At 36.1% G+C, this 10,626-nt stretch overlaps 1 pseudogene; it reads left to right on the top strand.

Annotated features, from left to right (window-relative positions):
- Positions 1–730: 730 nt before the first annotated feature.
- On the top strand, positions 731–2,363 carry LOC139002567 (alcohol dehydrogenase class-3-like; annotated as a pseudogene).
- Positions 2,364–10,626: the final 8,263 nt, after the last annotated feature.

Raw genomic sequence — 10,626 nt, 5'->3', positions numbered from 1 at the left:
CACTTTGTATCTGATTATTAATGTGGTGTTTTGAAAAAATATAGATATAGCACTATGTAATTATTAAAATTTATTAAACATAAGCTATATCCCAAGCACTTTGATTACATTTGTGAATCAGACTTCACAACAAACCTGTGAGATTGCTAGCAGTACCCCCTTTAAAAACTGAAGAAACTGAGAGCCTTATAAGTTAAGTAATTTAATCAAAATAACATGGCTAATATTAGGTAAATGGGTCTCCCTACATGCCCATGAGGTGGTATGTATGTATGTATATTTATAACAACATGGCAAACAATAAAGGCATAATATAGAAACATAAGTCTGTGAAATATTGGTGTTTCTAGTTTATATACTAAAACACCCGAAAGATTATAATGTGGAGGCATGTAACGGAAACAATTCATAAATGTGTTACATAGAAGAAGGTCCCTTCTACATCAGAATCCTAATGGAGTTAAAGAAAATAAAATAAAAATTAAGATTTAACAGCCCCATTCCACGTACAGTGAATCAAAATATACCAAGGGCAGGCCCAATACATTTTAGAATTCATCAGGTGATTCTGATGTTCAATCTAGTTGGTGAACCACTTGAGCCAAAGCCTCAAAAGTCTGCTAGTTTCTCTATTTATTATATTCTGTGAGACTTCTATATTGATCTTCAACTTGGGTAAAATTAAGAATAGGAAAATAATTCTATTTTTAAGTTATCTTTTGGGAGAATAATGTGCAAAATTTATGAAGGTAGGGAATTATTTACCATTACCACAAAAAGCCAAAATTTAGGGCTCTTGACATATATATTGTGATTTATATATTACTTTCTTTTTTTTGCCATCAGATTATATAGAAAAGAATCCCATGACTGCTATTCAGCCACATGTGATATTAATACAATTATGTAAAATTTCTATACCTCATTTCTTTATCTATCAAAGAGAACTCATACTACATATATCACTATTTTATTGTGACAATTGAGGAAAAATTCTTGTAAATATGCTTTGTAAAATTGAAAGGCCCATGCAATAACAAATAATGTTATGATTATTGATTTATAATAAAACTAATGGCCCAGTGCACGAATTTGTGCATGGGTGGGGTCCCTTGGCCTGGCTGGCGACCAGGGCCAATTGGGGCCTGCCGGCCAGAGGGAGGGACTACAGGAGGTTGGTTGAGAGAGCACACTGACCACCAGGGGGCAGCTCCTGCATAAAGTGTCTGCCCCCTGGTGGTCAGTGCACATCATAGCGACCGGTTGTTCGGTCCTTTGGTCACTTAGGCTTTTATATATATATAGATAATAACATTAAAATATATTCCATTTAATTCATATTTCTAGGACACATTCTTATATGCCTACATCATCTCCTTTGGTCTTATAAGGTTATAAGGGGACTAAGATAAGAATACAGGCTTCTTCTGATAACAATAATATAATTTATTTTCATAAATCAATTTGTATAAAATTAAACAACAAAAAAAGATAGTGAGGCCCATGTTCCAACTGTGCAGCCAGCCCTGGATGCCCACCCACACTGACCCTCACCGAGGTGAGGGTCAAGTGCAAGGCAGCGGTTGCCTGGGAGGCTGAAAAGCCTCTCTCCATAAAGGAGGTAGAGGTGGCACCCCCAAAGGCTCATGAAGTTCGAATTAAGATTATTACCACTGCAGTGTGCCCTACTGATGCCTAGACCCTGAGTGGGGCTGATCCTGAAGGGAGTTTTCCCGTGATCCTGGGACACGAAGGTACTGGAATTGTGGAGAGTGTTGGCGTAGGAGTTACTAAGATGAAAGCAGGTGATACAGTCATCTCACTTTACATCCCTCAATGTGGAGAATGCAAAGTTTGGCTAATTCCTAAAACAAACCTTTGCCAGAAGTTAAGAGTCACTCAAGGGAAAGGTTTAATGCCAGATGGCACTAGCAGCTTTACTTGCAAAGGAAAGACAATTTACATTATATGGGAACCAGCACGTTCTCTGAATACACAGTTGTGGCTAATATCTCTGTTGCTAAAATGGATCCTTTAGCACCTTTGGATAAAGTCTGCCTCCTGGGTTGTGGCATTTTCACTGTCTATGGTGCTTCTGTGAACACTGCCAAGTGGAGCCTGGCTCTACTTGTGCCGTCTTTGGCTTAGGAGGAGCTGGATCGGTGGTTATCATGGGCTGTAAAGTGGCCGGTGCGTCCCGGATCATTGGTGTGGATATCAATAAAGATAAATTTGTAAAGGCCAAAGAGTTTGGAGTCTGCGGATGTATCAACCCCTAGGACTTAAGTAAACCCATCCAGGAAGTGCTCATTGAGATGACCGATGGGGGAGAAGATACTTCTTTGCGTGTGTTGGTAATGTGAAGGTCATGAGAGCTGTGCGGGAGGCCTGCCACAAAGGCTGGGGCCTCAGGTCGCCACTTGGACCTTTCAGCTCCTCTTAGGAGGCACGTGGAAAGGCACCGCCTTCTGAAGATGGAAGGGTGTAGAAGTGTCCCAAAGTTGGTGTCTTAATATATGTCCAAAAAGATAAAACTTGATGAATTTGTGACCCACAATCTTTCTTTTGATGAAATTAACAAAGCCTTTGAACTGTTGCATGCAGGAAAGAGCATCCGGACTGTTGTGAAATTTTAAATTCAAAAAAAGAAAATGTGTCCATCCTTATAACTGAATCATGTGAGCTCAATGGAGCAGCCAGGCAAGCTGGGAGAAGCTCTAACAAATTCACAGCCTCTTAGATGTTCGGTAACCCACTCCAGGGAATAATGTTTTCTGTATAATTAATATCTCTGATTAAGGACAAGGCTAATATAGCCATAAATCTGTTTTCTGGACTTTTCTTCTCATGAATAATTGCTAGCTCCTTAGGGAAATTTTTAACAAAATAAAAGTAATTTCTAAAGAAAAAAAAAATATGGTGAATGCTATCTCATCAGTGTTCCTATTTGCTTAACTTAAGTCTTGCCTTATTTCTCTTTGGCTTTGGACAGCAAGTCATTATTTGCAACACTTTTCATATTTATCCATATCTTAAATATCTGATAAAACATAAACTTCCATTAAAATAGTTAATACTATCAGACTTCCATGGTCTCTATCAACTTCCAAATCATTAAATATCATATTTTAAGATTGTTATTTATATGGAACATTATCAAATAGGTAAGAAGAAAAGACAATTTGAATTTATAAAGCAAACTGAGCACTGCTGCTATAAGTCATACTATAAAATATCACACAGTTTATGACACAAATAGAGGATGCTTTCTTCAACAAAGAAAACTTCAGTTATTACTGCAAATATATTTCAAAGTACAAAGCCTGGATATCCACTAAGGAAAATGTGATGTTCTCTATGTGTTAAAAAGAAGAAGAAGCAAGAATAGATCAATTGTGGAAAACAAATATAAACAATCTACTTATATAAAAACCATGGGTGGTGTTCATCACGACCAGAACAGAACCTCAACCAAGTGGAAGGAAGTCAGAGGTTGTCTTGGCAACGGCTGCTCCCTCCCCCAAGCTGTTTCCCAGAGCTGTTTCCTGTAAGGGCAGGGTTTGAGGCAGGAACCCGCCCTCAGAGTATGGAGGCAGATCTTTCTAAAGTGTGCCGCGCCAGCACGGCCAGGGATGAACCTGAGTGGGGGCGACTGAAAGGCTTAGAAAAGACAGACAAGATAATGCAAGCCGGGTCTTGGTGGGACGCTGCTTCTCTGAGAGACAGCGACCATGCCCACAGCCATGCCTTTATTTTATAGCAGATGCTACGAGGCAAAGTAAGGGCGTGACCAAGATGTTTACAACATTCTCCTTGGTTTTAATCCTACTCAACTACATGCACCTGAACTCTATCAAGCCTACATCACTCAGGTACATGGGGTCATGTGTTCGGACCATAGGTTCAAGCTTACAACTACAGCTGTTAGCTATAATTGTGCTGGGAGGGCCCTGCCCTCCAAGCTGGGACTTGCAAGTGGCAATGAGAGGACTGTGCCCTCTCATCAGTCCATGGCTTGAACCTGTCCAAAACACTGTAGTGGCTCCCCACAATAAAGTTTTAATTCTGTTTCTTTGTTACTAATGTTGTGGCCCCACCCCATAACAAAGGAACAATTTCAGGAGGATGAGGCCCAGGAATCAGGATTTTTAAAAGATTCACAGGTGATTCTAATGTGCAGCCAAGGTTGAGAACCACTGCTATAGATAATATTAAAAATATATCTAAACATGCAGTTCTTTGTCCAAAAAATGAGCATGTTCAAAATTAAATGAAGAAAATTTGGATATACTCGGAGATTTTCAAACATATTTGAGTGATGATTCCATTGATTCCACAGATGATGCTGAAAAGGAAAATTTTCCCATCAAATTTCTTAATAGTATTACTCCTTCGGGAATGCCGTGTCATAAATTAAAATTGAAAGTGGGTGCAATCATGCATCATGCTATTGAGAAAACTCAATAGTAAATGGGGTCTTTGTAATGGTACCAGATTTATTATCAAAAGATTACAACCTAACATTATCGAAGCTTAAGTATTAACAGGATCTGCAGAGGGAGAGGCTGTTCTGATTCCAAGAATTAATTTGTCCCCATCTGACACTGGCCTCTCATTTAAATTGATTCGATGATGGTTTCCCGTGATGCCAGCATTTGTGATGACTATTAATAAATCACAAGGACAAACTCTAGACAGAGTAGGCATATTCCTACCTGAACCTGTTTTTGCACATGGTCAGTTATATGTTGCTTTCTCTCGAGTTTGAAGAGCATGTGATGTTACAGTTAAAGTTCTAAGTACTTCATCATAAGGGAAATTAGTCAAGCACTCTGAAAGTGTTTTCACTCTTAATCTGGTGTACAGGGAGATATTAGAATAAGTTTAATCACTTTATCAGCCATTGCATCACTTTTGTTTTTATATCATGTTTTTGTTGTTTTCATATCATGTTTTTGTTGTTTTCATATCATGTTTTTGTCGTTTTTATATCATGCCTCTGTTGTTGTTATATCCTTTTGTTACTGTTTATTTATTAATAAATTTGTATATGATTTTCATATAAATTTTACTAATTTCCTTTCATCTCTCACACTTCTATTATAGAGAAAGGGCAAATAGCAATATTAAAATATCTCTGCTAATTCCCTTTTAAAAAATATATATTTTATTGATTTTTTACAGAGAAGAAGGGAGAGGGATAGAGAGTTAGAAACATCGATGAGAGAGAAACATCGATCAGCTGCCTCCTGCACACTCCCCACTGGGGTTGTGCCCGCAACCAAGGTACATGCCCTTGACCAGAATCGAACCTGGGACCCTTGAGTCTGCAGGCTGATGCTCTATCCACTGAACCAAACCAGTTAGGGCAATTAATTCCATTTTAATGTGCACAAATTTCGTGCACTAGGCTACTAGTCCAGTATAAATGACACAATGCAAAGCAATTACCTTTTGTTATATAAATTTTTTTTATTTTTTTTTTGGTGAATTGCAAAAAAAGAAAAAAAGATCCTTAGTAGAAAAGTTTAAATCCTTGTCATTTTTATGACAGTCCCATTAATAATGGGTTTTATTGGAAGATTTTTCTCCATGTTTTCTCAAGTTTCTGCATCATATCTAATAATAGAGGCACTGCATTCCCACCAGCAGTGTACTAGGGTTGCCTTTTCTCCACATCCTCAGCAACACTTATTGTTTGTTGATTTATTGATGATGGCCATTCTGGAAGGTGTGAAGTGATATCTCATTGTGATTTTAATTTGCATTTCTCTGATGATTAGTGACCTTGAGCATTTATTCATATGCCTATTGGTCATCTGTATGTCCTCTTTGGAGAAGTGTCTATTCAGGTCTTCTGCCCATTTTTTTAATTGGGTTTTTTATCTTCCTAATGTTACTTTTATAAGTTCCTTATATATTTTTGATATTAACCCTTTATCAGATATATCATTGCCAAATATGTTCCCCCATACAGTGGGCTCCCTTTTTGTTTTGTTGATGGTTTCTTTTACTGTGCAGAAGCTTTTTAGTTTTATACAGTCCCATTTGTTCTCTCTTTTCCTTTGATTGCCTTGCCCTAGGTGGGAGATATATTGAAAGAAATATTGCTATGAGAAATGTCTAAGATTTTATTGCCTATGTATTTTAGGATTTTTATGGTTTTACATTTTACATTTAAGTACTTTATTCATTTTGGGTTTACTTTTGTGTACAGTATAAGTTTGTGGTCTAGTTTCATTTTTGCATGTTCCTATCCAATTTTCCCAACACCATTTATTGAATAGACTGTTTTTACTTCATTGTGTGCTCTTGCCTCCTTCGTCAAATATTAACCATAGAGGTGTGGGTTTATTTCTGGGCCCTTTGTTCTGTTCCATTTATCTACATGCCCATTCTTAAGCCAGTACCGGATTGTTTTTATTGCAATGGCCTGTAATATAGTTTGATATCCTGTATTGTGATCCTTCCAACTTAGTTCTTCTTCCCCAAGATTTCTGCAGCTATCAGTGGCATATTTCATAGATCTAGGGAAAATATTCAAAAAAATTGCATGGAACCAAAAAGGACCTCAAATAACCTCAGCCATCAAAGGGAATATTTTAAAATTTGATTACATTGGTTTTATTTAGGTTCCTTGGCTTCAATGAATAGACTCATGCATGGTTTGAATCCTGGCCCCATACCCGTTACTAATGTAACAAAACTCTTACACAGTAAGTAAGATCATCAGGTTGGCCCAAAAGAAATAAATTTTGATAAGGATGCCATATGTATCTGGTTTATTGAGAAATCTCAACTCTTTGGGCCATAAACATAAACTAGTGACTTAAGTTGCTTTTAATGATGGTATATCAAAGCTCACTTTCTATTATTTTATGACATTCCACCAGACCCCATAAATTTTTGCACACTTTTAATAAATAGCATCACCCAATCATATAGCTAATTCAAAGTCTTCACTACTCATATTTCATAGCAATTTAGGTTTGTGGTTAGATGGAGTTTAGCTGCACCACACTTTTATGGGCAATATTTCCTAGTGGTAAAAGTAGGAAGGAGTAATGAAGAGGCAGCTATAGTACATAATTGGTTGTCTGTGGATATGGGATGTGACTCTGCTCTCTAATTTAGTCTAGTTTACCCTCATACTAATGGGTTCCTCATAGGTTATGCCCATGGATTCTTAGGGTAATCTAAAGCTTTACCCTTGCTTTTCCTGATGCTGAGGAACTCTCTTAAAAATAAGTACACTGATTTCCCTTCATTTTTTTTCTACTAGTAGAGGTCTCTAATTCTCCTTTTTGTTCAGTGGTTTGACAATTTCTGCATTTTAACCTATATACTTGAGATGTTAATTCAGATGTCACATTTTTTCCCTTTTTAAGGCATAATTTAAGTAGTTCTCCAAGGACAGCTCCCAGCCTCCTATCCGAACTTAACCAGAGCAGTTCTGGCCAGAAAGATAGCCTTTCCCCTCAATTACTATCCTCCCCACAGTGAATTCTATTTTATTTTCAAAATTTTATTTTCTTCCCCAGTCTTTACATAGACTCATATTGATTATGTGGGGTACTATCAAGTGATGGTGAATAGTGTTTAGGAATTTTCTATAAGTCTCTGAAGTCTCAAGGGCAGTGATTTGATGTGGGTAGTTTAATACTTTTTGGTTTTAGCTTTCTTCCTCGTCTATCATCCTTGAACATTTGAAAGAGTCCAAATGAACATTCTCTTACAATTATACCATATTAGTGATATAATAAACACAATTTTAAACATTAGATGGTATAATGTTTGAGCCTACTTTTGGAAAAATACAAATCTACAAAATGTTCTATTGCAAAAGGATTTTCTAATATTGTTAATTTTCCCATAATCAATGGCCTGTTATTGTGCTGTTCTTCCCTACTTGGTCCCAATGCACATAGCCACATGCCAGAACAGGGTGGGGTATAACAAAACATGCTATTTGTTTGTTTGTTTTTTACCGATTGTCATTTTATTTATTTTTAGCAGCAACAATAGCACATTTATTATGCATTTAATTCTATATATCATTTAGTCTTCATGCCAATCCTAGATACTATTTTCTTTCATTTTTTCCAGCAATATTGAGATATAGTTGGTATATTGCATTGTTTAAATTTAAGACATACAAGGTGATTTGATGTACACATATATTGTGAAATGATTATTACAATAAGATTAGTTAACACATTTCTCATCTCACATAGTTACCATTTTTTGTTGCTGTTGACGATTTTGCTATTTTGAATCCACAACTCTTCAAAAACTATAAAATAATTTTTGGTAAAATAAATAGAAAAAAACTTCCATTGAGTGTTTCACATTTGAATAGCAGATTTTATTATAACAGGTAAATTTCAAGCACACAAGTCTTTTGTTCTGAATTATCACATCACATTCTAAACAGGTTTGAATTTGTAAATGTTAAATACACCTCCTCATTATTTAAAAAAATGGAATGCACACCCACTTCTATACACCCACTAATGACAAAATTTCAACAGAAATTTTCTAAATACTTTAGAACTAACATAAATAGAATAAATAATTATTTTGTATTAAGTAAAAATGTTCTAATTACGATGTTTCTGTCTGTTCTTCAGTACCTAAGGCATTAATAAATCCTGAGGTAAAAGAAAATCTATGCCTTCTTAGAGTTTGGAAACATAGAAGGTGATAGGAAGGTTATCACAGTGAAATCAGAATATGAATCAGTACTTGGGTAGTTTATCTTCCACTTATTTTGCTGAAAACAAATCTAATTCCCAGCAAGGACTGCTAATCATAAAAAGATATAATCCATTTTTTTTTTTGTCTGAATGTTATTTCTCAATAGGTGTTCACCTACAGAAATCTATGAACCTTTGGTTCAAATGCAGCCACAGCATTCTTCCAGCTGTGTTTGTGTCTATCAAACTGCATCACCCTCACATTAGGGAGTATACCATTATGCGTTTATTCCAAATTGATGCAAAGTGGCCCTGTTGTAAAGGAGGCCACAAAGGGAGTTCGCAGAGTAATCTCTTTTGCTTTCATATTGTCACTCTGTGAGTGTATCAGGAAAATTCTTGCCTTTCTTATTGGTAAAGAGGTGGGTGAAAAATCAAATTTCTTAACTCCTTTAGGAGGATGTAAAATGTAGGTTAAATTCTCATAGTATAATTGACTTGAAAAACTTATCTGCAAACCCCAATGGAGAAAAGATGATGAATGAGTGTCTGTGAAACATGTAATGGTCTAAGTTATCTGGTAGCTCTGGACAATAAAATATGTCTTTTTTATACACATTGCCCACATTTCTAACTGCTATATTATGCAACTGTCAGCTACATATCATTAGACATGATTTTGAAAGCCAAAAGAGTAATATTTCATGAAATCAAAACCAGAAAGTAATTTAAAAGTCAATGACTCCCATTCTGAAAAAAGTCTTGACCTCAGCTTTCAGAAAAAATAAAAGGGATAGCTTAGACTTAGTCCCAATGCTCCCATGTACATTTATTGCCCATATTTTTTGTAGTGTTTTAAAAATTGTCTCAGTGAATTATAAAAGAATGTTAGTGCTAGTACCTTGGAGAATTAACATTCTTTCCTTCAGAAATTGCTAAATGCTTTAAAAAAAATAAGGAAACAAATACAAAGAATCCTTCTAATAGAGGTCCCAAGAGTGAAGTTTTCAGAAGGACAAGGCTGATCTTTCCTGTGCTTCTTCTTTTGTGTGATCAAAGCCTGAGTTAATTGGCCTATTAGGACAAAGCCTGATCCATCTTAGGACCCCTAGAGAGCCTGCCTTATGGAGGAGGGTAAATGGATTAAAGAGAAACTGAGATTACTTGGGAACAGAGAGTGACACTCTAAAAGGAGCACCTTTACATTTAAAATAATAAAGTACCTGACAATACAAACATAGAATTGGGCCTGCTTTGAAGTAGAAATGTTAAAGCAAATACAATTGATTAACAAAGAGTTACAGAAAAATAACTATGAAAGGAAATGTCATAAAACTTTCAGCAATTAATTTAAATTGAAGTAGGAAAAGGAGACATGGATGAAAAAACTTGTGTTTTTGTTCTGGCACTACCATTTACTTCTTTGATGATCTTGGAGACTCCAGAAATGATTTTTGGTATTAACCTCAGGGTAATATTTTAGTCCATGGAAGTTCTTTTTTTTTTTTCAATTAAACTAGGAAAGCTCAAATATATTTTATTCCTCAGGTATATTTTATGGGGAAATTTTTTTGAAAAACATCTCATTTTATCACATCTAGGGAGTCCAGTGCAAATTTTAGCACCAAAAATATTATCATTGTAATTGAACTAGAACTTAATTTGCTGTTGGAATACTTCCCCTGTGTTGAAATATGAAACTCTGCCCAGCCTAGATACACACTCTTCACTTATACACTTACATGAACCCACCTCACATTTGCATCACACATTTTGAAGAGTCTGGTCATAGAGAGTGAAGAGAAAAGTGTCTTTCCTAGGCTTTGCACAGGCCTTTCCACGTCTTGGTTCTCCTGAGATCCATGACTGATCCTGCTGGTTTTTCTGTCTTGGCCTCATTCTCATGGACTAGCCCTTCCCCACACAACTC

The sequence above is a fragment of the Myotis yumanensis genome, unplaced genomic scaffold (genome assembly GCF_028538775.1).
Source record: "Myotis yumanensis isolate MYYU_CA2020_CCGP unplaced genomic scaffold, mMyoYum1.0.hap1 SCAF_2, whole genome shotgun sequence".
Taxonomy (NCBI): Eukaryota; Metazoa; Chordata; class Mammalia; order Chiroptera; family Vespertilionidae; genus Myotis; species Myotis yumanensis.
Note: the sequence above shows the minus strand (reverse complement) of the source record. Positions and strands in the feature narration are given on the sequence as shown.